Source organism: Eleutherodactylus coqui, chromosome 11 (genome assembly GCF_035609145.1).
Source record: "Eleutherodactylus coqui strain aEleCoq1 chromosome 11, aEleCoq1.hap1, whole genome shotgun sequence".
Taxonomy (NCBI): domain Eukaryota; kingdom Metazoa; phylum Chordata; class Amphibia; order Anura; family Eleutherodactylidae; genus Eleutherodactylus; species Eleutherodactylus coqui.
Window position 1 is genome coordinate 25,545,076 of NC_089847.1, and position 26,578 is coordinate 25,571,653.

The following is a 26,578-nucleotide window of genomic DNA, read 5'->3' on the forward strand; positions in this document are numbered from 1 at the left end:
AGAAAAGAATGGCAGCAGGTAAAATACATGTCATCAGCTGCCAGGACTAGAGGGTCATTTTAGAGTTGGGTTCACATGTAGCAGATTTGTTGCAGATTTGCTGCAGATTTCACCCCTTCAATATGAATTAATTTGACAGAGTGAACTCTGCTGCAGATTTGCACGAAAATCTGCACCAAATCAGCTACATGTGAACGCATCCTGACTCAAGAAGAGACACCTGATCAAGGCCTCAAACCCCACTATATGGAAATGCTGCTAACTGCTGGGAGATATGTGGATAGAATCCAATCTGGCCACACAAAGCCTCCTTCACACGGGCGATTTTGTTTCGTTGCTACAAATCGAATGTATGTGAGGCCCATGCTTTGGGTTACTTGACACATCCAATATTTTGTAGCATGCAAAGTGACACAAAAACCTCGCGGGTCCAATGATATGCCCGTGACTTTGAGGCTTTATATTTCCCTATGGAGCCTTCCTCTCTGTTGCAACACATCGCACGAAAACGTGATTTTTGCGCGGTGCGATGCAACTTTGACAGCGATTTTCTTGTGGTGATGCCCGGGTGAAGGAGGCCTAAAAATTCACTTTGGTAAACATGGATTAACAGAAGTTTTTGCATCTAAAACTGTAATCCTCAATATCAAGGCGCATTCAGACGACCGTATATCGGCCAGGTATTCACGCTGATGGATATACTTCCCATTTGGGGGCAGGGCACTATGATACCAGTGTGTTGTTTTTTTTTGCCGTACTGCTTTTATTTTCAGACACTTAATTTTTTTTTCATTATTTTCTGCCACCATCTTCTGCGCGCAATAGCTTTTTTATTTTTTCATCAACATACTTCTGTGAGGGCTCATTTTTTTGTGGGACGTCCTGTAGTTTCCGTTGGCACTATTTTGGAATACATATGATTTTTTTGATTGCTTTTTACTGCATTTTTTCTTGGAGACAGGGTGACCGTTTTTTTTTTCTGACGACGTTCATTGTGCGAGGTAAATAATGCATTATTTCAATTGATCTGAGTTTTACGGACTCGGCGATACCAAATATGTACTTTTTTGTCTTATATTCTTTTACTATAAATATGACAAAAGCGGGGGGGACAAACCTTTATTTTTATTTTTTTATAACTAGTAAAACTTTATTGATCTTGTTTTTATTTTTTTTTTCAGTCCCAACAGGAGACAACAACTTGCGATGCTTTAACCACTTTTGCAGTATGATATAATGCCATAGCATTACATCATAATGCTATCGGGCAGGCAATCTATCAAGCCACCCCAGGGGGATGGCTTGATAGGCATTCTGCAGGACAGCCCTGACGCCTTTCAAAAGGCCCCTTGGATGCCATGACAATCGCACTGCTCCATGCGATCTCATCGCAGGGAGCCATACGGGACTCCCGAACATCGTTTGCCGGATTTAAATACCACTGTTAGAGTTGACAGCAGCATTTAAAGGGTTAACAGCTTTGATCAGCCGGATGTCAGCTGCAAGAAACAGCTGGCGCCCGTGGTGTACGATGGGATCTCCCTTCATACATACCCAACACTACAGGATGTAAATGTGCGCCCTATAGCAGTGATAGCGAACCTTCTAGAGACCTAGTGCCCAAATCCGAAACGCACTTATTTATTGCAAAGTGTCAACCTGTCAGGGGGCGGAGCTTATCACAATGTATGATTTTTACCTCCACAGTTCTTTAAAGGACAAGGCTGTTTCAAAATAGGCCGGGTGCAGATTTTGACAGCTTTTAATAATAATGACATCCCACAGCGGCCCCTAGTAGTAATAGGGACGTCCCACAGCGGCTCCCAGTAGTAATAATGACATCCCACAGCGGCCCCAGCAGTAACAGGGACATCCCACAGTGGCCCCAGCAGTAACAGGGACATCCCACAGCGGCCCCAGCAGTAACAGGGACATCCCACAGCGGCCCCAGTAGTAATAGTGCCTTCCCCTGAGACCCATATACTAAACTACCTTCCTCCTTGGAAGGAAGCCCCATGCGGCGCCCCACCCCTCTGTCAGGGTCATACGGCACCCAATGCTATTCCCCCTCTTCCTCCTCAGCCGGGGTCTTGCAGCGCCTCACAGGGTCTCGGCAGTCTTGGGTTTCCACCATTTGATTAGATCTCATAATCTGCACTCGTCTCGTCCTCCGTTGCCATAAAAAATGATTTGCGGTTCTTGCTGTTCCGACCGTGGCGCGATAACCGCCATACGCACCAAAATCCATCCTGGGAAACACTCCGGGCGGTTCATCCGAGCAACCACCAAAAAGACGCCAGAGACCAGAGCTCCCCCCCAAACTGATGCTACAGAAGTGCAGCTAATAGCCTGCTGGAAGTTGTAGTCCCACATCTGCAGAGCTTCAGGAAATGAGGAACTACAACTCCCAGCCTGCTGTGACTGCTGGCAGTTGTGTTTTCATCTCCTCTGATGAACAAGAACTTGTACTACACCTCCTGGCACTGGTCCCACTGATGAACATTACAGGCAGCTTTTCTCCAGTGTGGAAGGGCTGATAACAGAGAGTAACAGACTGCACTCAGCTCTGCAGCACACAGAGTATGTTCACACCCTGCCGCGAGGGTCACAAATACACACAGCTATTGGGGCACACGTGTCATGTGACTGCAGGAAGGGGGCGGCGCCTCATTCAGAGCCGAGCTGGAGGCCGAGGCCGCTCCCACTTCGGGTTGCCAGTCTAATATCTGCGCGCCTAGGGAGGACATGCTAGAAAATATCAGAGTGAGGCGGGCGGGCGTAAGTGCAGCCACGCCCTCCCCACCTCAGTGAGGGAGGAGCCTAGCACGTCAACCGGGGAGAGCAGCATGTGACTCCTGCGCGGGACGGGAGAAAGCAAAAGGGCGCGAAGATGGAAGAAAAGAGAGGTGAGAGGGGAAACAGAGGAAGAACAGAGTGGGAGGAGAGGGAACAGAGAGGAGGGCCAGCTGGCTGAGAGAAGGTAGACGGAGGAGGGGGCAGCACGGGACTCCTGTGTAGGAAGGGAGACAAAAGGGCGCGGAGACGGACTGGAGAGGAGAGATGGAGAACAGAGGGAAGTAGTGGAAGCGGAGAGGAGGAAGAGACCGCGGGCTGAGAGGAGGGGGATGGAGAAAGCACCTGAGGAGAGAGCTGAGAGGAAGAGCCGGCGGACATGGCCGTGCTGGGACCGTCCCCCGCGCTGCCGGCGGAGCTTCCCCCTCAGGCTCCTCTTACAGCTGGACACTATATGGGCGTAGTATGTGGCCCCTGATCCTCCCCTCCGTCTCACCTGGTAGAGCATATTAGAGGGTGTCGGGCAGCTCTATCAGATCAGTGGGGGGCAGCTCCCGGCTCCCCTCCTCCACTCCGCTGTTGGAAGAGTCTGACCAGTGTGAGCTCTTCCTTGCTTCCATTGCCCTGTGCTGTAAACTGCAGGAATGGGAGCCCTGCAGTGTATTATAGGCCCGGATACCCCCCCCCCTCCCTGGAGACCGGCTGCATTTGTTTTGTTTTTCTCCTCCCTTTCAAAAAATCACAACTTTTTTCTACTGTAGAAACAAAACTCCAGCAGTTCCGCGGATCCAGAATAAAAGCCACAATTTATGTAAACGGAAGCACCGGGAAGTGTATCCGTGGGGGGGGGGGGGGGAGGTGAGAGTTGCCCCCAGGGCATATCACAACACTTCTTCTCGATCTACAAGCTGATTGGTTGTTTGGATTGGCTGATTCACAATTCAAGCAACCTGATTGGTTGTTTGGCTGATTCACAGTGATTGATTGTTTGGGTTGAATCAAGCAGAAGCGTTGTGGAATGTAAATATATGCTGCCCCTAGCGGGAAGTCTATCCATCAGGGGGGCAGCGGTGGGAGCTTCCACTCAGCTGGAATTTTCTCCATCCGGGGGCGGCAGTGGGACCTGCCCTCAACGGGAAGTAAATCCATCAGGGGGATCGGTGGTGGGAGCTGCCCCCAGAGGGAAGTGTATCCATCAGGGAGATCATCAGTGGGACCTGCCCACAATGGGAAGTGTATCCATCAGGGAAGCTGGTGGTGGGAGTTGCCCCCAGCGGGAAGTATATCCATCGGGATGGGGGGGGCAATGGTCAGAACTGCCCCCAGTGGGAAGTGTATCCATCCAGGGGGCGGCGGTGTGTTTTATGGGATGAGTTGAATTTTTCAGGGATTCCATTTAACCTCTTAGTGACCAAGCCTGTTTGCGCCTTAATGACCAAGCTAAATTTTGGAAATTGACGCGTGTCACTGTGACATAGAATAACTCAATTAACCCCTTGAAAGAAAGAAATAAATAAAATCTCAGCGCCTCAAAGAATATAAAGAAATAATAAATATAAAAATTGGTGAGTAACAACTCACCTGGTGCACAGTGCGCTCCTAATTAAAGGAGCCACCGGCACCCGATATCCACGTATGCCTTCAGAAAGATCCTGGTCTTCAATCCTGTGGTTGCAGGAGAGACGTCCCGGGGTGTAAAGCCTTCAGGCTTCCAGTATCCAAAGCAGTATAAAGAAAAAAGACCCCCACGCTCCGAGATGAGGAACATAAAAAAACAGTAAATTTTATAGAGTATTTTATATGATGACAATATATTCATTAATTTTTATAGGGTATAATTAGAAAATGATTGCTTAGATACATTATGTTACCTATATTTATATAATTAGATTTATTTGTTTATTTTTATTTATCCATATAGAGGGTCTATTTGAAAATACATTTATTACTGTTTTTTTATGTATTCATTATTTAATAGTTTTAGGGTTTGAGTCTACAATTGTTTACAACTATATCTTGATAATATATTATGAAAAGGAAATTTTGAGTATAATAGAGATAATGATCTATTGATAATTATGATATGTTGTTTAATATATAATTTTACGGAATAAGACTATTTTTTGACCATGTGATTTGGTTTTAATAGAGATTATAATAGTGGTGAAAAGGTTTGTTTTATGAATGAAATAGATGACGTGTTCATCATCACGTGGATTGTATACGGGATTACTCCACGTGGTTTCAAGATGGCGCCGGGACGCGGCGTCTATCCGGGCCGGGTGTAGTGAGTAAGGATTGATTTATTTATGTATATAAAGGTGTGTATTTTATTATGTATGTAATGCTTGAGAAAGACGGCTGTGTACCGTTGAAACGCGTCGCAATAAAAGTCATTTAATTTATGTCACGGAGTTCCTGATCTCGGAGCGCGGGGGTCTTTTTTCTTTATACTGCTTTCAATTAACCCCTTAATGACATGGCCTATTTTGGCGTTGAGGACCAAGCAATTTTTTTTTTGATATTTTTCCATCTCCACTTTTCAAAAGCCATAACTTTTTTATTTTTCCGTGGACGCGGCCGTATAAGGGCTTGTTTTTTGCGTGGCGAGCAGTAGTTTTTATCGGTGCCACTTTTGGGTACATAGACAATATCGTAAAACTTTTATTTTTTTTTTATGATAACAGGGAGAGAAAACGCATCAATTCTACCATAGATTTTTTTTTTTTTTACACCGTTAATCATGCAGCATAAATGAAACACAAAATTTTTTCTGCAGGCGGTGCGGTTACAACAATACCAAAATTGTTATATTTTTTTAGGTTTTTACACTTTTTTGCAATAAAACCCCCTTTTTTTTGGAAATCTTTTTTTTTTCTCTATAGCTGCATTCAAAGTCCTGTAACTTTTTAATTTTTTTATGTACGGAGCTCTATGAGGGCTTATTTTTTGAGAGACAAGCTGTAGTTTTTATTGGTACCACTTTGGGGAATGTACGGCTTTTTTGATCACTTTTATTGCATTTTTTGGGGAGGCAAAATGCTAAAAATTTGCATTTTGCCTCTGTTTTTTAGCGATTTTTTTTAACGCTTTTTGTCTTACAAAATAAAAAGCGTGTTCAACTTTTTGTACACGTCGTTACAGACGTATCAATACCCAATATGTGGTGGTTTGATTTTTTCGCCTTTTTTTAATGCTAATATTAGAAAAAGCATAAAAAAGGGGGTTTAGGGATCTTATGTGATCTCGCGCTATCCCCAGGACGTACCGGTACGTCCTGTTGCGGGAAGTACCAGGCTCCCAGGACGTACCGGTACGTCCTAGAGCGGGAAGGGGTTAAGGTTTTGCATATCCAAATAATTCTGCCATTGTTTTTTCGCCTCATATTGTACTTCATTTAGACCCCCTGTCCACTGGCGGTAGATCATAGCGTTATCTGCTGCGTTAATCTGTATGCGGGTAACGCAATGAACGCTTTCCATAGGATATCTATGGAAAGCGCAGACCGATGTACACGAGCAGAAAATTGCTGCAATTTAGCACTCGCGTATAAAAATCGCAGCATGCCGCTGCGATTTACTGCGATGAACCTATCCAAAGATATGAACCTAAAGGAAGATCCTGGTACAATGGTATCTTTTCAGGTCCACAGAGATCCATGTAGTTGAGATAGCAATTACCAGAAAAGAGAACAAAAAAACCTCTGTGAAGTCAGCACCCCATCTTCCAAAAAGTTAGCACCGTAGAGATACATTTGTTGATTTTTTTTGCCTAATTCGCTAGAACTATTTTTAAAATTAATTGGGAACTCTAGAACTCTTTGAGGTGCATCCAGAACTTATAAAAAAATTTACTTTTTTGAAAGATGGGGTGCTGACTTCACAGAGGTAACAAAAAATCTCCCTGTGCTCGTGTTATGGTCCTCGTGCCGGCAGAGAGGGCAAATCCAGGTTTATAGTCCAAACTGTTTTATTTTCCACAATATTCAAAATAAAATTGGGTTTAATCCATCATAAGTAGCCTTGCCACAAAATATAAATGCAACGCGTTTCAGCGTATATATAATCCCCTTATCAAGCATAAAATAAATAAAATTCCGCATCCAGACGCCGGGCGCTCGGCGCGGCTCTGATGTCAGTCCAAGTGATTTTCATGGACCCATAATCCCCTGGGTACGCTTAGCGTTCCAGAAGATCGGAAGAAACACTAATCCTGTGCTATATTTATTAAACACATGACATGGATGGCTGCGATAGGTATATCACAGCCATCTATGTAAGCAGGAACCAATCACTGTGATCCCTGCTAATTACTATGCCAAAGCCACTTTGGCATATAGTTCTAATGGGTGTTTGGCACTTTAGGAGGCTTCGGGGCACATTAGTTGGGTATTTTCATCTCCCCTCATGGATCAGTAGCCGGGAGCCATAACCAGGGGTCAAGTATTGCAGCTTTCCCGTGAGAGCTCTAGGTTGTCGGCTACCGCCGACAGCAGGGAGCTGTCCAGTCCATAGACATGACAGGTACTCTTTTAACTCCTTCATGCCTCAGGGCATACATGTACACCTTATGTAAACAGGGTTAATATTCTGCTGGCTCGGAAGCCAAGCTCGCTTCATACATGACTGAAGCTGGAGTTCACACTGATCACAGCTCTCTTTATTTGCTACTTTATATTCTGACAGCAGCATTTAAATTACCTAAATGGCAATGGGAGGTCCCATATGACCCTTCACAATTAGATTGCGAGGTGTCGTCATGCTGTCATGGTAGCCGGGGGATTTTGGCAAGCCTTAATAGATTTCTTGCAGCAATATAATAAACTTTTTCTCATTTTTTTGCAATCTCAGTTTTTTGCAACTTCTTTTCTTATATAATAAATAGAGGGAAAGGTTTTTGTACAAGAAGTTGTTAATATGCTTTAATTCTTACAATAATTACATTTCTTTGACTTAGGACTAGGGATGAGCGAGCGTACTCGGAAAAGCACTACTCGCTCGAGTAATTTGCTTTATCCGAGTATCGCTGTGCTCGTCCCTGAAGATTCGGGTGCCGGCACGGAGCGGGGAGCTGCGGGGAGAGCGGGGAGAGCGGGGAGGAACGGAGGTAAGATCTTTCTGTCCCTCTCTCCCGCCTGCTCTCCCCTGCTCCCCGCTGCGACTCACCTGTCAGCCGCAGCGGCACCCGAATCTTCAGACCCGAGCACAGCGATACTCGGATAAAGCAAATTACTCGAGTGAGTAGTGCTTTTCCGAGTATGCTCACTCATCTCTACTTAGGACTTCACAGGAGCGTATATCGGTTTGCCGTTTTCACGGCCACCCGATATATGCTACCATCTGTGCTATCTTCCCCTTTCCCTCCCCGTCACTGGCTCTCTTCCTCTCTGCCCATCCCCAGTACCGCCCTCCATGGTTTGCTATGGGGATTCATGGAGGGTCGTCCCCTTTCCCTCCCCGTCACTGGCTCTCTTCCTCTCTCCCCATCCCCAGTACCACCCTCCATGGTTTGCTATGGGGATTCATGGAGGGTCGGGGCTAGGCGGACAGGTCCTTCAAGACCCATGTCCTCCTCCCACGCTCTAGGGGGAAGCCCGTTCATTTTCTGCACACATAAAACACTTCTGACTGAGCCTTAAGTTCTATACTTACTTGCCCGATCATTCCCCAAGTTTGAGTACTGGAAGCCAACGCTCAGTGCCTTGAGCGGCGCAATAAGTAGTCCGCCCGTTGTAAACTTAGAACAGGCGGACTACATATCAGCACCATTTAATGCTTGGAACGGAAGCTTCCAGCACTTGCACTGGCGGAATGATGGGCACTTGCATCCCCGAACTCGGCGGATCACCTACTTTTAGCCCATAAGCTTAGCTCATAGGGCTAAAACTAAGTGGCAGAGTCTCTTTAGGTTACCGGGATCAGACGTTCTTTAGATCCCTACTAGAGATGAGCGAACCTACTCGGCCACGCCCCCTTTTTGCCCGAGCACCGCGATTTTCGAGTACTTCAGTACTCGGCAGAAAAGATTCGGGGGGCCCCGTGGGTGAGTGGGGGGGTTGCAGCAGGGAGTGGGGGGGGGAGAAGGAGAGAGAGAGAGCTGCTACCCCCCACTCCATTACGCCTCCCCCCGCCCCCCGGCGCCCCCCGAATCTTTGGACCCGAGTACTGAAGTACTCGAAAATGGCGGTACTCGATCGAGTAATTACTCGAAACGAGTACGCTCGCTCATCTCTAATCCCTACCTTTAGAGCAGGAGTTTGGCTATCATTAGCCAGCTGTGCTCCCTCTCCAGGGCGGCACTGGAACTTTCATGCAGCACCAATATAGGCCTTGCCATAGATGCCATAATAGGACGATCACTAGCTAAATGACCATCTCCCAAGAAGTGGCAATGTCAATTGGGAAAAGGAGAGAATAAGTTTTGTACAGGCAAAAGTTGCACCAAATTTTGAAACCTGTATCTAATAAGGAATGATAAATATATATTGAATTTTGAGGTCTGTCTAATTGGCTGTCTCTCATATCTGCCTCTGTCTCGTGTTCTCCTTTCCTCCTCATCCGAGTTCACTGCACCCACACAGTGAGAAGATTGAATAGGAGCGTTGGTCGCAGATGCCTGGGGCTGTTCTATTAATTTTCAATGGACTGCTGAAGATAGCAGTCGATAGTGGTTTTCATTTGCCCCATTGAAATGAATGGAGCCGTGTATGTGTGACCGCTGCGCCATTTAATCTGTTGTCACTGTTGATGAGTGCAATGAGCCCACAGTCACAAGAAGAGTGGGTCACCAAACCCCCTTTCTTGGAAATGGTGGTGGTCTCAGTTATGAGACTTTGGATAGGTGATAAGTGTATTGTGGTACGATGCATTTAAGAAAGTGGCATCAAATGAGAACATTTATTGGGATGCATGCTGTTAACCCTTTCCAATCCATTGTCTGACGTCTGAAGACCTTCTGATTGAAGGCTCCGATGTCGGAAGACATCTGGCAGGGTATTCTTGTTGTATATTATTGGCCGCTCTGTTGTCGGGGGCCTCTCCAGCATGTCCCATACCACAGTACTGGCTCTAGCCAGCAGACGGCGCAATTGTATAAATGGCAGAAAAAGAAAGCCCCCTAGGAAACCCTGTATCCAAAATTGGATTGCAAAGGGTTAATAAGAACAAGGTAGGGTCCTGTGATGCTGCCATATAGAGTATGACTTTAGTAGTTCTGGAATTGAAATGATAATTGTGACATCTCTATGAGTGAGAATTATGTTTGTTGCCAGCTCCTTGGTTGATACCGCCTCTTACGCTGATTCCGACTCTCCTTGGTACCAATTGCAACAAAACATCTCCTACTGTATATAGGAATAACGAAGACAATAAATGTAGAAAAAATCTATACAAAATTTATTAATGCATGAAAGATATTATTATCATGCAGTGAATAGAAAGGAGCAGATGATGATTATTCTGCTCTTCAGGCCTTGGCTTACTCTTGTGGTGTTTTTGGACATCCAGGTGCAGATCACACATAGGTGACACTTTCCTGGAATCCTACAACACACCACTTTCAGCCTTTGGGCCCTCAGTTTGTCGTGTCCAATAGAAAGGAGCAGATGATGATTATTCTGCTCTTCAGGCCTTGGCTTACTCTTGTGGTGTTTTTGGAAATCCAGGTGCAGATCACACATAGGTGACACTTTCCTGGAATCCTACAACACGCCACTTTCAGCCTTTGGGCCCTCAGTTTGTCGTGTCCAATAGGTGAAGGAGCTGCTTTCTTTCTTAGCAGCTTCCTTCTGTCGTCATCCCCACATTGTAGATGAGACATCCAGATAGTTACATAGCAAGTAAGGTTGAAAGAAGTCCTTCAATTTCAACCTGTAATTACTTGCTATGTTGACCCAGAGGAAGGCGAAAAACCCCTGAGGATTGTTGGTTGGCCCTCATATTAGGGGAAAAAAATTCCTCCCTGACCCCAAATATGGCGATCGGAATGAGTCCCTGGGTCATCTGAGCTCGAATCTACGTGGTTGTTAAGTGATAGATGTTCAATAGGGTTGTCAGGTCCGGTATATAGGAAAGTCTGGTTTAATGTTAGTGGTGGCAGGGCTCTTTTTACCCGGAGGTTCTACATGATATCAGTTAAGTTGTGAAAAGTAGTAGGAGAATATGGATAGGATTTTATTGGCTTTGCTGGTTTGAGTAGTTCATCAGCCAGCTTTGCTTGTTGACCACTTAGCTTTCTTCATTATTGAATGGCCCAATTGTTGATGGGATAATAGTGTTTTGACCAATCTGGACATACAAAGCTGAACTCTGTAAATATTTTCTGGTCTTTAGGTCTTTTACAGTTTGGCATTTCCTTGTAGTCCAGAATTTGATCCATATTCAGGTCATCAAAATCTCCCATCATGATTTCAGCTGGTGGTTCCATTCTCCTGGCTTCCACATCTTCCCAATTGATGTCAGAAAAAAATGGATGCTTCTTGATGTCTCCTATTACTCCTAGCCGATGGTCCTGATCTTTACACAGCAGCCCTTGTAAGATGTCCACTGTGTCAGGAGTCAGGAACTCTGGGTAGAGTGGAGTATGGTGGAGGACGGAGTACTGAACTTTTTTGACATCTTCATCTCCAGGAAAAGGGTAGTCGTATGTGGACAGGATATACAGAGTCACACCTATGGCAAAATAATCTACCCCTCGGCCATAAGCCTGGTTTCTCACCGTTTCTGGGGCCATATATAGAGCTGTACCTCTAGGTGTTACTTTGGTCCTCTCATACACACCCATGATAGAAAGGCCAAAGTCCGTTATTTTCATATGGCCGTCTGCAGTCAGAAGTATGTTTTCTGGCTTCAGGTCCCGGTGTATGATGTTTTTCTTGTGCAGGAACTGAGTGCCACAGATCACTTCTGCCATAATAAATTGTAATGTGCGGGTATCAGGAGACGCATTCTTGCCCATAAAATCAAACAGATCCCCTCGGGTGGCCAATTCCAATACATAGTACATTATTTTTTCTGTGTGGAAGGTGGCCAGGCCATGAATCAGGTATGGGTTCTCATGCGATAGTTCTAAGATATTGCGCTCTACCAAACTGAACCCATCCTTTATGGACGAAAATTTGCTTAATGCTTTAATGGCAACGTCTTCTTTGCGGATTTTATCACTTGCCAAGAAAACTTTTGCAAAGCCTCCTTCTCCCAGTGTCTGTTGGAATGTAAAACACTCTAATGTTAGGGGTACTGTGGGAGGGGTTTCCTCACCAGGTTGCTCGAGTGTCTCTAAACAGATGTCGCTTGTGGAAAGTTCCTCATCATGGCTACTGCCGCTGTGAGAGGTTTTGATTGTTTTGTAGAGCTTCTCTGGTGTATTTTCCAGAGAACTGCTCCTACTGCAGGACATCTGCTTAGAGGTGCACTCTTGTTTCTCTTCGTTGAGGTTAATGCTGTTGTCTTCCCCCTTATTGTTCTCATTTTCTTTGCCTTTAGATGAGATATTGTCTGTTTGTAGGAAACAAACGAGCACATGTTAATATGTGTAACGATTATTAGAGTCTTCATTACTATCACACAGCAACACACATACTTATACATAGTCAGATCATGAAACATACAACCTACATTATATTCACTAATGTGTAAAGCCCTCAGTAAAGACCTAAATACCATCTTGTGTCTGTAGCTCTTGTTCAGACCTATGTGTTTCTTCTATGCTTGTAGACCATATGAGCTGTAAAGCTTATAAAAAGTTCCCATGAACATTCCCAGTTACTTCTCGATCTCCTACCTCTACTGCTGATGTGACTGGGCCCTGGCATTTCACATGAAGCTCTTTGGCTTTCCTTAGTGCTGTCTGCCTTCTGCAGTCCATCCTCTCCATCTTCCTTTATTTTTACTTCTGCTTTATCTTCTGCTTTACACTCCAGTTCTTTCCCATCCTGTTGTTCTTCATCCTCCTGGATGTGCAGATCTTCTGTGATCTGGATCTGGTCATGAGTATGATCATACTCTGCCAGTATTTCCTGCTGACTAGTATAGTACTGGACATACAGATCTTCCTGGCTGTGGATCAGGTCAAGAAGACGTTGGTATTCTGCTTCGATTTCCTGTTCCACAAAGCTATCTGTGTCCACCACTTCTGTCTCCTCATTGTCAGTCTTGATGTTTTGATTTTCCTGCACCTTTACTTCAGCTGACACTTTAGCTGTAAAGAACGTGTCTATAAAAATAGGATAAAAAGTTAAATTTTAAAAACTAAAAACCTGCTTTATACATTATGAGTGATAAAGCAGATATAACTAAGGAATTATGGAATACACGTTTTGAGAACTTGAGAGAAGACCTCACCCAAGTACTTGTATTTCAAGGGGATGCTTTTCAATGACTACTCCTGTCCATATGTCCTATTAGGGCATCAAGTGTGGTTGTAAGAGCACTTCATGCTCTGATGGACCCAAATGTTTCTGGACAGACAGCCATGTATCTGAATGGTTGCCATATAATACTACATAAATAAGCTGTATTGTGCCCAACCTACATCTCACACATTGGTATAGGTCAGTGCATTGCAGCCTTATTAAGATGATAAGAAAATGGCAGATCTCCAGGCAAGCCCAAAGCCACAGCTGTATGTGTTAACATAAACATTTTACTCTATCCTACTGCACAAAACTACCCCTGGCAGTTAATTGTTTTTTGAATATACATAACTTGCCAAATATATCAATTAATCTATGATTGGCAGTAACAATGGGGGGGGGGGGGGCTGTAACTAAAACCATAACTTTGTATTATATGAGAAGGGACATGATATCCTACCTTTGCTGTCCTCCATTTTGATCACACTGGGCTCGGGGAGTTCCACCTCCATGTTGATGTTGCTGGCACCTGGAAGTTCCTCCCCACTGGGATGTGGGAGTTCCTCCTCCCAGCTGGGTTCTGGGAGTTCTTTGGCACTTCTCTCTTCTTCGATGGAAGTGCAGCAGCATCTCCTCATACACCTAGTAATCCTCGCCCAGGTTTTTCGCAGGCATGCTAAGAACCGGTTCTTTCTTGGTTTCTTAGCTTTAATTGCCTTATCTTGGCCTTCATGGCCATCATTCTTCTCTTCTGGAATGTGCTCGATCTTATCAGCTTCTTCCAGTAAATGGTTTGTCTTCTTTTCTGCCTTCATTTTATCACAAAGGCAAAATTATAGAAAGTCTAGAAATCCGTAAGGATAGTCGCTCTCACTTATTCTCTGCTAGCTGCAGCAAGTGAATGCAAGGATTCTAAGCCGTGCACCTGTATAAGAAGCCTCGTGCCATTGTGATGTCACAACTGTCATTGTGATGTCACCTAATGATGTCACCTAGTGCACTACCATTGTGATGTCAGCTGCTATTATGATGTCATTATCTGTCTTGGGGAACATGCCCCAACATGCCCACCATGTACATGTATGTGCATACATATATAATGTATATAATTTATGGTAAATTAGAGGGGTGTCGTGAGTATTTTAGCCTCACAGTTTTTTTTAAGGAGTTAATGCATTTTAGATTAGAAAAAAATAAAATTTCATATTTTTCTAAATATGTAATTTTAAAGACATATTTTTTCTATAGTGAAAACAGGGAAATGAGGATTTACAACCAAAAAGGATACCCATGTTGTCCTATGTTCAGAAACATCCCCACAGTGGCCCTAATCTTATGTCTGGGTGCACAATGGAGCCCTAATTGAAAGGAGCAGCTGGTGGCTTTCAGAACAGACATTTTGCTTGAAAGTGTTTTAGGCCTTATAGCACACTTGTAGAGCTCTTGAGCGGTCAAAATGATGGTGAACCCCCAACAAATGACCCCATTTAGAAAACCAGACCTCTTAACCAATTCATCTACGGGTGTACTGCGTATTTTGCCCCTGCAGTTTTTGAATGAATTTAAGCAAAGCAGAAGGAAAAAAATTATAATTTTAATTTTTTTGGCAATTGTGTCATTTTAAAAACAGGTTTTTTTTGTACAACGCACATATGAATGAAGACTTTCACCCCAAAATGGATCCCCCTGTTTGTCCTGTGTTCAAAAACATACCAATTCTTGCCCTAATCTTATGTCTGGATGCACAATGGGACCCAAACCGAAAGGAGCATTAAACTGCAACATTTTTTTAAAGTATTTGTAACATTATCCATTGGATAATGGCGGTCACGTGACCGGAGACCGCTCACAACAGCTTTCGGTCAATGTTTCAGGCTTTCAGCTACCTTAATTAGCTAGGAGCGAGGAGATTTTAGATTTCCTGGGCCCTCCCCAGCTTCTGTGATTATGTCCGCTGTCTTGCCAACAGGCGCATGCGCCAAAGTTTGGGAGAGGCCCACGGATAAAGGTCCCATCGGGTAACATCACCAGAAGCCTTAGGTAAGTAATTTCACCTCCCCTCACAGATCCAATCAGTGACAGAAGATAAAATTTTAACTTCTTTTTTACTTTTACGAGATCGCCGTTATCCAATGGATAGGGGGATCACGGGACCAGGGGCCTCCTATGAAATCTCCAGGCTTTTGGCTATGCTTGGCTTCCAGGAGCAGGGAGATTTTAAATAACCCTGGCAATCCGTGGCTTTTGCGCATATGTCTACCATTTTGGTGACGGTGCGTGCACAGAAGCCATGGTAAGTTCCTTGGCTAAATCACGGATATGATCCGTGAGGGAAGATGAAACTTAAACTTTTTACACTTTTTTCTACTTTATGTGATTGATGTTATCCATTGGATAACAGTGATCATGTGACCGGGAACCGCATACAGCGGCCCTCGGTGATATCTTTCTGCTCTCAACTACACATGCTAGCCAGGAGCAGAGAGGTTTTAAATCTTCCGGGCCGCGAGCGCATCTTTGCTCGTGCCGAAGATGACGTAAGGTCCTGGAAGACCAGAACATCGCGGGACATCCTGGAGGACATAGGCGAATATTTTCAGCTCCCTTCATGGATCCGATCTGTGAGGGGAGCTGAAACTTTGACTTTATTTTACTTTCTTTTAAAACTTTTTCCTGATCGCCGTTATCCATTGGATAATGGCAATCATGGCCCTGGGACTGGTCACCGCGGTTCCCAGTGACATCTCCAGCCTCCCGGCTGCTGATGGTAGCCGGGAGCGAAGAGATTTCAAATCTCCCGCGACGATCTGGTCTGCTGCGCATGCGTCGCCATCTTTCTTTTGACGTGCATGGCAGGTCCTTTTCGGACAAGATTACCAAGGATCATTGCAGAGGACAACAGTGAGTACTCTCAGCTCCCCTCACGTATCCGATCGGTGAGGGGAACTGAAACGCTAACTTTTTTTCACTTTTTGTTTACTTTCATGTGATCGTCGTTATCCATTAGATAATGCCGATCGCATAACCGAGGGTCGTGTATTCCGGCCCCCCATGACAACTCCAGGTTGTCGGCTACCTCTGGCAGCAGACAGCAGATAGCTGTCACATCTACAGCCCACGTGGCTTCAATCTCCAGAGTGAGCATGTTTTTACAGCCCTGTGGGTTAAAGCCCACTAAACCAGGATGTAAAAAGGCAATGGGGCCATCACTAAGGGGTTAAAGTTGACGGTAATGTTAAAGGAGTGTCAGGATGGGACTTTTGTGTAGTAAACCCTGCAGAAACAAATTAGAAAAGGGAAAGTGAAGTCCAGTTAGAGAAGACGTCATCTGTGATATTAGGAGATAACTGTCCTGTAATCACTTCTACGGTCTGCAGAACTGGGATCTACCACTATATGGTCACTGTATTGGTTGTTTTATAGTATGGTTTTTATTCAGTAACAGTTGGGAGGTGGTATTTAGACACTAGTGGTAATATGGGGTCGTAGTGATAATGCTTTGTGGTGGAGGAGACCTTGGATGAGAGAGGACATACTGTATATAGGGAAAAGCTGAGGTATGACACCAGGAAGCCAACAGACCCCTCGCCGATGGGCAGAAGTCACATCAGTGATTCTATAAGCTATTATATACAATAAAAGAATGATGTGCTGAGACCAAAATACATAAAGAGGTTCTTAATGTTCATAAATAGAAGGTCCGCTAATAATGGAGCGACCAGATTATTGAAAATAGTCTTCCTCCTATGAAGCAGATGGAGTGGCGAGCGCGGCATCGGCCTGATCACAGTACTAGCGGCACAGTCATGCTGAAGTGATGAAGACTAATGTGACCTGTACAGTACAACGAAATGCTCTCCATCCCCGGACTGCGGACTACAACAGTCAGTTCACACATAGAGCCATTTTTCCAGATGTAAATCACTATCAAAATCTGCACTGAAATCCACATATGACTTTGTTGCGGCTCGAGGCGCAGTTTACACTCGTTGCTGTGCGGTGAATGAAATATGTGGTGATAATCCTCAGCATTTCCGTTGGTTGTCACCGGATATTTAGACACAACTGCGAGGCTATAACCAGAAATGAGTGGGTGAATGACTCGGTTACCAGCTGCATACATAATAGCAGACTTTCCCAATTGATATAGAACCCGGAGAACTGGGAGAAGGGTCTATAAGTTGTACGGCTCTGTGAAGTGATCTCTCTGGGTTTTGAAGCAAGAGAACTAGATCATGACTTTTTGTCACGTTATGCATGGGGATCTCTCTGTTACGTCCTGCCGTATTATTGGTTTATCCAGAGGGTTTTGGTAAAACTATGTAATCTATCACATTTATAGACGCACACAGCACACCTGTCCAGGTAAAGCTTAAAGGGAATCTATTACCCTATGGGCTAAGCTTATGGGCTGCAAGTAGGTAATCAGCTGTGTCTGGGGATGTAAGTGTTATACTCACCTTCCCCATCATTCCCCCCATTTGTTCCCGCCAAAAGCCGCTGATTGTAATTTTGTAATGGTAAGTATAACACTTACCGGTCGCCTACTTTTAGCCCTTAAGTTTATCTTATGGGGTTAAAAGTAGGTGAGGGATTGTCTTTGATTTACAATCTATGCATAGCATTCTGTAACTTTATTTCTTTTGACTGATCTTGAATTTTTTTCCGCTGTGTTTTCATCATTTATATAGCGACTGTTTATTCCGCTGCGCTGTACATCACTTGATGTCCCCATTGGGGCTCGCAGTCTACGTTTATCTATTAGTATGTTTTTCTTTTTTTGGATTGTGAGGGTAACCAAAGTCCCTGGAGGAAACCCACACAAACACGGGGAGAACATAGTGTTGACATTTTACTGCAGACACAACCTGTATTTTGGGAGTTGTAGTGCTGACTTACTCCCCATAGTCTGCGGTAAACTCTAGAGCTCCTTTTTCCATAAAAATAACGTTTTGTTAATCCACAATTCATGTTTTTCAGGGGGCAGCTAAGAAGTCCGTATAAAAGAAATGCCCATGGAAAAGAACTGGATCCTGACAGAACAGTTAGAGATCCAAGAAAGAAAAAGCCGAGACTCCAAACATGTCCCGGTAGGTGAGATTACCTGTGGGATTATGTCTGCACTTCTGATTGGGCTTTTAGACTCCTCATGTGCGGAACTGAAACTTAATGGAGACTGGAGCTACATGTACACTCATAAGATGGATCCCTACTGCAACCTACAAAATCTGGGAACTTTACCGTATCTATAGGGTTTGGATTTATCAGGAGATGTCTGCTGCCCTGCTATTTTCTATAACACATATATATTACACTGATATGACAGAAGTCCTGGGATACCAGGATGCATATTGAGTATTAAGTGACGTTACCTCGGGGGACGGCTTGGGAACTCCCTTGTATAAATTATGGAGTGTTGTCTTGTGAGTGAGGCTGAATATCGGCCAGCGTGCCCATGGCAAGGCGATATGAATTATCGGAGTTAGAACAAGGCATGTTAGTGGGTGACAGACGGATGGGATGTTCAACTTCTGAGTTGTCCAGGTATTTAACATTCCTCAATCCTCATTGTCACGTATGTGCCAGGAATACGGCATACAAGGCATTACCAACTACAGTGCACCATGCAGTGGATGCCCATGGGTGCTTAATTATCACATTCTTTTCGATACCAAATATGTTTTTGTTTTTTAATTATAAATAGGGGAGATTGGGGGGGAAACTTTTATTACCTTATTTTTTTAGTACTTAATAAACTTCTTTAAAACTGATTTTTCCTTTTTTTTAGTCGTCCAAGGGGACAAGAACTTGCGATGGTTTGATCGCTCCTGCAGTATGATTTAATACCATTGTATTACATCATACTACGATCTGACAGGCAATCTATCATGACACACCACAGGCATGACTTAAAGGAGTTGTCCGGCCACACAGGGTAAAAGTTTTTATAATGCTGCTGCTTTCCTTTCAGTAAGGATAGTAACAGACAGCATACAGGGGCTCAAACCGGCCGGCAGATCAGCTGGAATGTCAGTTTCTTACCTTAGATTCTGATCTTCACTGCAGCTTTCAAAGATGGCGCCTCTGTACTGCCTTCCCACAATGCTCTGCGCTCTCCCTCTTCAGTGTGCGCGCTCCCGATAGTAGTAAGAGGCATGAAAAGGCAGGATTTCCCTCAGCTCACGTCCTAGCCCCGCCCACGACATGCCCACCTCTATTGAACTGCTCTACAGTCTCTCCCCGCCCAGGCCCGCCCCCTGCTAAAGTAAAGTAAAACATTTCCCCACACACACATGCCCTCATAGTGCCCCTCTCACAATGACCCCCCCCCCACTTCTGTCAGCCGGGTCCATGCACACACACACACATCACTGCACCACCCCCTTGCACACATCCATCCATCCATCCATCCATCTCTCCCTCTCCACCCCCCCCCTTCCCCCGGGACTTCTGACAGCCGGTCTCCAGACACCACGAACATACACACACATCACTGCACCCCCCCCCTGCACACATCCATCCATCCATCCATTCCTCCATCTCTCCCTCTCCACACACCCCCCCTTCCCCCGGGACTTCTGACAGCCGGTCTCCAGACACCACGAACACACACACACATCACTGCACCCCCCCCCCCTGCACACATCCATCTCTCCCTCTCCACCCCTCCAACTCCTCCTCTCCAACATTTCCAACATTTCTCCCCTTCTCCCCTTCCATATATTTTTCAAGTCCCGATGGTGTCTCCTTGGCTCTTCTCCAAGCAGCAGCGGCAGGCAGTCACTCACTCCACTCTGGTATATGAAACCAGGAAGTGAGTGTACTGCGCATGCGCCGACCGGCGGCGCGCGTCCCCTGCAATGATTAGGTAAAGAGCGCGGTCCCGGCGGAAGAACGAAGGACTGCGCATGCGCGGAGGGGAAGAGGTGCGTTCCCGCGCCGACGAGAGCTGCTGCCGGCCCGACAAGAAAACCAGACGATTTATTGTCGTAACCACGGACGACCGAGGGTCAACACAGGGGGGGGCCACCCTAAAGGTAAGTGAATAACTTCTGTTTGCAACATTTTCAATGCACAATGTACATTACAAAGTGCATGGAAATGTGCAAACGGAAGTAATGAGATATGATGTTTATGGCCGGACAACCCCTTTAATAGACACTCTGCAATAGCTGCTCTGGGGGCTTTCAGAAGTTCCTTAACTGCCTTGGAATCTGAACGGCACTCCAATTGAGGCATTTAAATGCTGCTGTCAGAATTGATGGGATTTAAAGGAATAGAAGCTGTGAACAGTGGGAGTGCTGATGGCAGCTGCTGCAGGCGGATGTCAGTTGTAAGAAAAAGCCAACACCCGCATTGTATGGAGCGGGATTGGCTCCCGATCTCTCTCCATACAAACCCAGAACCTCCTTGATGTAACTGTACATCATGGAGTGTTAAAGGGTTTAACACCTGTGGTGTCCACTATGCTGTCCACTGTGGGTGGTAAGGGCTTTATGGTGTATTCCCGGTACACATGTGACACTGTGGAACAAGCAATGTTAAATGCCCACACAACTTTGGAAATTTAATACCCCTTCCGTCTGTCACCACTATTATGACCCATTGAAACTCTGATAAATAACATTGCGTTGCCATGAGCGCACTGGCCAGGGTTCTGCCTCGCTCACAAGATAACATCCCCCAACTTATACAGGTAAGGTAGCTCCACTTCATCAATTTACATACTTCTATCCCAAGACTTGTGGCACGTCCATGTACATTTTTGGTTCTCACAAACTCTCTATATGTCCAAGGTTCTGATACCTGGTACTGTTGTGTCAATGGGAAGATGACACCAGGTAAAGAGGTTTTTAACCACCACAATATCCATGACCTATCCTGAGGATCTATCCACTTTGGCGAGTGCAGTAAAGTCGCAGTGAGAAGGGCAGGGGACACAGGACCCCCATTTTTGGGATCAGTGGGGTTCTCAGTGGTGACACCTCCACGATCAGCGGATAACTCGTAATCCTGGTACAATCCCTGTAATTGGAAAGGCCCTTGATGTTTTCTCTGCACAGCAGCAGTAACGAACTTGCTTTGTGAAATAGACACAAATATTCGTTTTGTTTTGATGTGCTTATTTCCGGCAGCCAACTTCAATGGCAGCCGGAGAACAACAGAGAAGTGCACGATCTGATGGGAAAGTTCACGGCTCTGGAGACAGAGAAGAAGGCGCTACTTCTCCAGAGGAACTTATAGCCGAAACAAGATCCTCAAAGCCGAAGTGGAAGCAGTTAAAAAGTCCAGCAGGTTGACATTCGTTATCATCTTCATCATCATCAATAAGGTTTATTGACCTAAAAACTATGTGCCCCCTCCAGTAAAAAACTGAGTGTATGATTAACAAAACACTCCACACACAAAACAACTTCACTGTCTAACATGAGTTAAATTCCGAAGTCGGGAACAGGTGCTTGTGTACAAAAAACTCCTGTTTATTAAGAAAAGTTTGTGCTTGATCACAGAAACAATGGAGAACGCATTTCAGTTCTTACTCGAACCTTGTTCACCTCAACATTAGAATCTGTTGACTGGTCCTAAAAAGTCTCATTCATTAAAAAACATCTGTGAATTAACCCCTAACTATTCAGTAGCTCTAAGTGCTGATTGCCTTATCACTGGAAAAGGCCTTTTCCAGTGATAAGGTTATATTTGCTCTAAGAGCCTATTGTCACAGTGACTTTCAATTTACAGAATGGCAAATTTTCTTTCAGATAGTGTCGATACGGCACCCTGGCTAGTCGAGGCCAACGTGGTCTTCTCTAACGAGAATTTACTAAATTCTAATCAAGCGATATCTATTAACCATGCATTCAAAAATATCACAGTGGTCTATAAATAATTTATCCGTTCATGGTGGGAGATACAGTGGTTGACTAGGTATTTGGAGAACAAGATAATTCCTAGGGGATTAAGAATCACTACTCTGCCGCCAGTAAAAATGCGCACTCCTCCCTTTATGAAAATCTGAGAACAGGGGGCGTCCGAGAGTTCATTTAAACTGATGCGATTACCATTACAGGAGGAAAAAAAGATACATGATAACAACAGTAAATCGCTTGATGAAGCCATCACTGAAACAAAAAAATTCTCAGAGGAAGACGATTTTGAAAAAAAAGAGAGGACTTTAAAATCGACTATAGAAAAATATACATCCTATTTAAAGGCTAGAAAACATCATCAGTTCATGCGTGACATGAAAGATTTTTCGGATAATAAAGCCTATGACGCAACAACAATTGCAACATCAGAACTCAGTTCCTCTGAAAGTGAACTCTCGGGCAGTGATGCCTCAGGAAGAGTCCTCCAGTATCCCAGACAGAAAGGTAGAGGCGGAGGTAGAGACAGAGTTAGAAACCAAGGCAGAAACTATAGTGATATATCTGACAGTTTTTTAGGCCCCCCTATCTCCAATTACCTGATGATGGAGCGCAGGAAACCTCCACATCAACATCAACAATAACCAGGATGGCGTCCCCCCCAGGTAATGAAACAACCCCGTGTACTCCCAAGAAAAGGACACTGAGCCAATAAAGATGATTTTCAGATTATCAATATATCATCAAGACCCCTTTCTGTTGAAGAAACCCAAGTCCTAAGAAAAGGCCTCTTATTTGTCCCCACTTAGGCCTTTTCCAGTAATAAGGTTAGATTTGCTCTAAGAGCCTATTGTCACAGTGACTTTTAAGTGCTGATTGCCAATCTCTTCCCAAAGGACTCAACATAAAAGTTATATTACTTTTCCTAACTGATATTAAATTACATCCATTATATACAAATTAATCTTTGTGTTTCACATTAATGCATGGAATACAGAGTAAAATATGCAGTATACTGTTGAAAATAATCATGAATAGAAAATCTCCGCTATAAAAGTTTGCCAGACATATTACACACTGATCCCCATTTATATCAACCAAGATATGGAAAAGGGGAGGAAGAGAAAAAAAAATGTTGTTTTTTTCCCATAATCAATTTAGAACATTTTTGTATCATCTAGTAATGGTTATTTGATTCCCTTAACATATATTTGTATATAACCGGCATAATGATCACTCCATGATATTAGTACCTTCTAGAGATAAGCAAACGTGCTTGTTTAGGACAATTACTCCATCGAGCATCACTTTTTTTTGAGTAACTGTCTACTCTGGCGAAAAGATTATGGGGTGGGGGCGTGGTGGAGCGGGGGGGGGGGGGGGTAACAGGGGGGAGCTCTCTCTCCTCCTTCCCCACTCCCCACCGCAACCCTCCGCTCACCCCCGGAGCGCCCCGAATCTTTTCGCCCGATTAGGCAGTTACTCGAAAAAAGGGATGCTCGATCGAGTAATTGCTCTAAACGAGCACATTCGCTCATCTCTAGTACCTTCCTTTCTAAGTATATAAAATTGTTTTTCCCTTTTCCTTTTCCCCTTCTTCCTTTGATAGAGAATCTTGTATATGATTTAATTTAAAAAAATTCTCTTAATAAATATAAAGATCATATTTTAAATTTATGCCATTTGGGTACCTTATGCCAAGTGTCAGTATCCAGTATGCTTCTCTCTTCAGTACTTGCTCCTGACTTACATTTCCTTTTTTCAAATGTTTTCAATGCCATGGAACACAAAATTATCTAAATTAGCTGAGTGTGATTCTAAGAAATGTTTTACTGCTCCTGAGCTGTTGGTGTTCGTATATCGGCCGGGTATTCACGCTGGCTGATATTCGGCGTCTCTCTCTCTTCCGCCCCCTCTCTGCCTCCTCTCCACCCCCTCTCCGCCCCTCTGCACTATTTGCAATGAGAGGAGGTGGGACAGGGGCAGGGCTAATTTCCGGGAATTAGCTCCACTCCCGTCCCACCTCTCCTCATTGAAAATAGTGCAGGGGGGCGGAGAGGAGGCAAAGAGGGGGCTGGAGCTCAGAGCACTGCTCCCGGCTCTTCCAGCCTCCTCCCCCTGCAGAGAGAGACGCTGTATGTCGGCCGGCATGAATACCTGGCCGATATACGGTCGTCTGAATGCACCCTAACTCAATACTATAATTCTGCAAATGAAATTGAACAGCTTCCAATGCCGCATGGTGTGGTATGCTAGAATAGAGGTCTTTAATGTCACAAAGCACCCACTGATAACTATCATTCCACTTAACATTTTGTAACTGTTGGATGACATGTTTGCTGTCTCTCAAAAATCCTGGGACTCTGTGGACTAACGTTTGCAGGGATCGATCCACCCACGAACTAAGTCGTTCACGGGGTGAATCGATCCCTGCCACTATGGGACGTAAGGGGGTGGAGTTTTTTGCACACAAGCACCTGTTCCTGACTTTGGAATTTAACTCATGTGAGCCACTGTGACCGGATGGCTGATTAAAGACTTGTAGACAGCTCCCAGCTCCATCCAACAGGCTAGTTGGATGGAGCTGGGAGCAGCATACCGACTGACGTTGGGATACAAATTTCATTTTTTAAGCAATATTCACTAACACCTAGAGAATCTATCACCATCTTCTCACAGCCCTGTCACAGCAGTATAAGTTAGTGACAGTCACATCTGCTGTGTATTTGTGCAGTAGTTCGTGAGAAACTAGACACAGAGTATTACAGGGAAGTAGTTCTCCATGTTCATGATCTGCAGCTAGCTATGTCCACCCTGCCTTGTAGTCACTGCTTGACACCTATCTTTCTATGCATAGTAATAGCCAGCGAGCAGTCAATCACTGGGTGGAGCTAGCCTGCAGCTTATGAATATTGAGGACTACTTCTGGAAGGCCTTTATGTATGTGCTGCTACTGATAAAATGCAAGTTTTTGGCAAACTACTGCACAGATGCTCAAAGCAGATATATTAATGTGATCAGTGAGTCTGCCCCTCGCTACCTTGTGCTGCTCTCAGAGAGGGATGTGACAGATTCTCTTTAAAGGGATTGTGTGAAGGCATCCCTTATGTGATGGTTGATGGTGGTCCAACCACTGAGACCCCACTGATCCCAAGAATAAGTATCTGGTCAGTCCTGAGTAAATGGAGGCGGAGGTCACGCAAATGCGCCACTCTACCATTCATTTCAATGATAGCATTGGAGATTGCTGAAGCACTTGAATTCTATAATCTCCCGAGCTGTCGCTGAAATGAATGAAGCGGCGACAGGCCTGAGAGATCTCTGTTCTATTCACTTGGAGACTGACTGGACCCCCGTTCTCCGGATCGATGAGGGTCCCAACAGTTAGACCCCCACCAATATAAAACTCTCACCCATCTATTACCCCCTGTGTATAAGGGATAACTTTATAACTTGGCACAACCCATTTAAAGGGAGATTTATAGATGGCTGTTCCAGTGCAGTAAAAGCTGCATTTGAAAAACCATATACGGTCTTGCCGTGCTTCTTTGACACAGTAATTAGCTGCATGTTTTTTTTACAGGTGAGCCATATTTATTTTATGTTTTCAATTGTAAAAAAATAAATGTGTTTCTAATTACCACATTATAAAACCACATGTATTTTTCAGGTGCTGCTTTAACCATACCTCAACCACTATTTGTGAATGTACCCCTTATGCTCTGGTCACTGTTAATGGAAGCAGTGGTTCTACGTCACACTCAAATGATAGATTCCAACATTGCATCACTTTGATGGTCAGAATAGGACTGCATGCAGCGCCGGTCTTTGTTACAGATCTCATTGTATTGATAGCAGTGGCCCACAACGTAAATGTGAACAGATCATACGAATGCCCTCCCATGGATGTATTTTTTTTCCATCATGGAGTGAGTTGTCTCACAATAGTAACATTAACAGAACAATTTTTTTTAAATTGGAATAGTTCTTCAGTTCTGGGACAAAATACTGTCCAGGAATCTGAGGGAATAGGGAAGAGGGGGGTTATATTACTGCCTGCTCGATCAAGATGACACTGCTCACTAGCGCTGTCCTAAATTCTTTTGTACATCGGTGGCGGAGTGATTCCTGCTTTTGTGCAAGTTGACCAATTAGAGAATCGCACTAGAAGCAGCTTTTCACTAAAACTGGACCCATTAGGTTGAGGCCTTGCAGTAAATCAACAGAACAGCAGGGGCGCCATAACAAGAATGCTCTAGACACGGGACCATTTGTTTTAAATGATTGATTGCAACTGGAAAAATGTCACGTTTTCCTGGATCTATCACAGAAATGAAATGCTTATTTGTGGTATAACTCCTCAAATAAGGAGAGCAGAAATGTGTCTACATTATAAGGGGCAGCAGCTCTCCTACAGGTATCTTGGCCCTCCATTCTTGTGATCAGTAAGGCTGGGTTCACACGGGGCAGATTTGGCGTGGAAATTCCGTACGGAATTTCGCCGCGGCAAATCTGCATGCGGCCGCTAATCCCGGGATTAGCCAGCCATGTGGACGAGATTTCTCAGAAA

General features: G+C 44.6%; 1 long non-coding RNA gene across 2 annotated transcripts in view; it reads right to left on the minus strand.

The window, feature by feature from the left end:
• The window catches only part of LOC136582204 (uncharacterized), a 43,891-nt gene that overhangs the window by 13,536 nt on the left and 3,777 nt on the right, over window positions 1-26,578 (minus strand). Inside the window, exon 1 of one of the 2 annotated variants that reach the window (XR_010787156.1) lies at window positions 23,700-23,765. The exons of the other annotated variant lie outside the window; for it this stretch is intronic. This is a non-coding gene — a long non-coding RNA (uncharacterized lncRNA). Of the gene's footprint in view, window positions 1-23,699; window positions 23,766-26,578 lie in introns of those variants that run through there. 2 annotated transcript variants of the gene reach the window in all.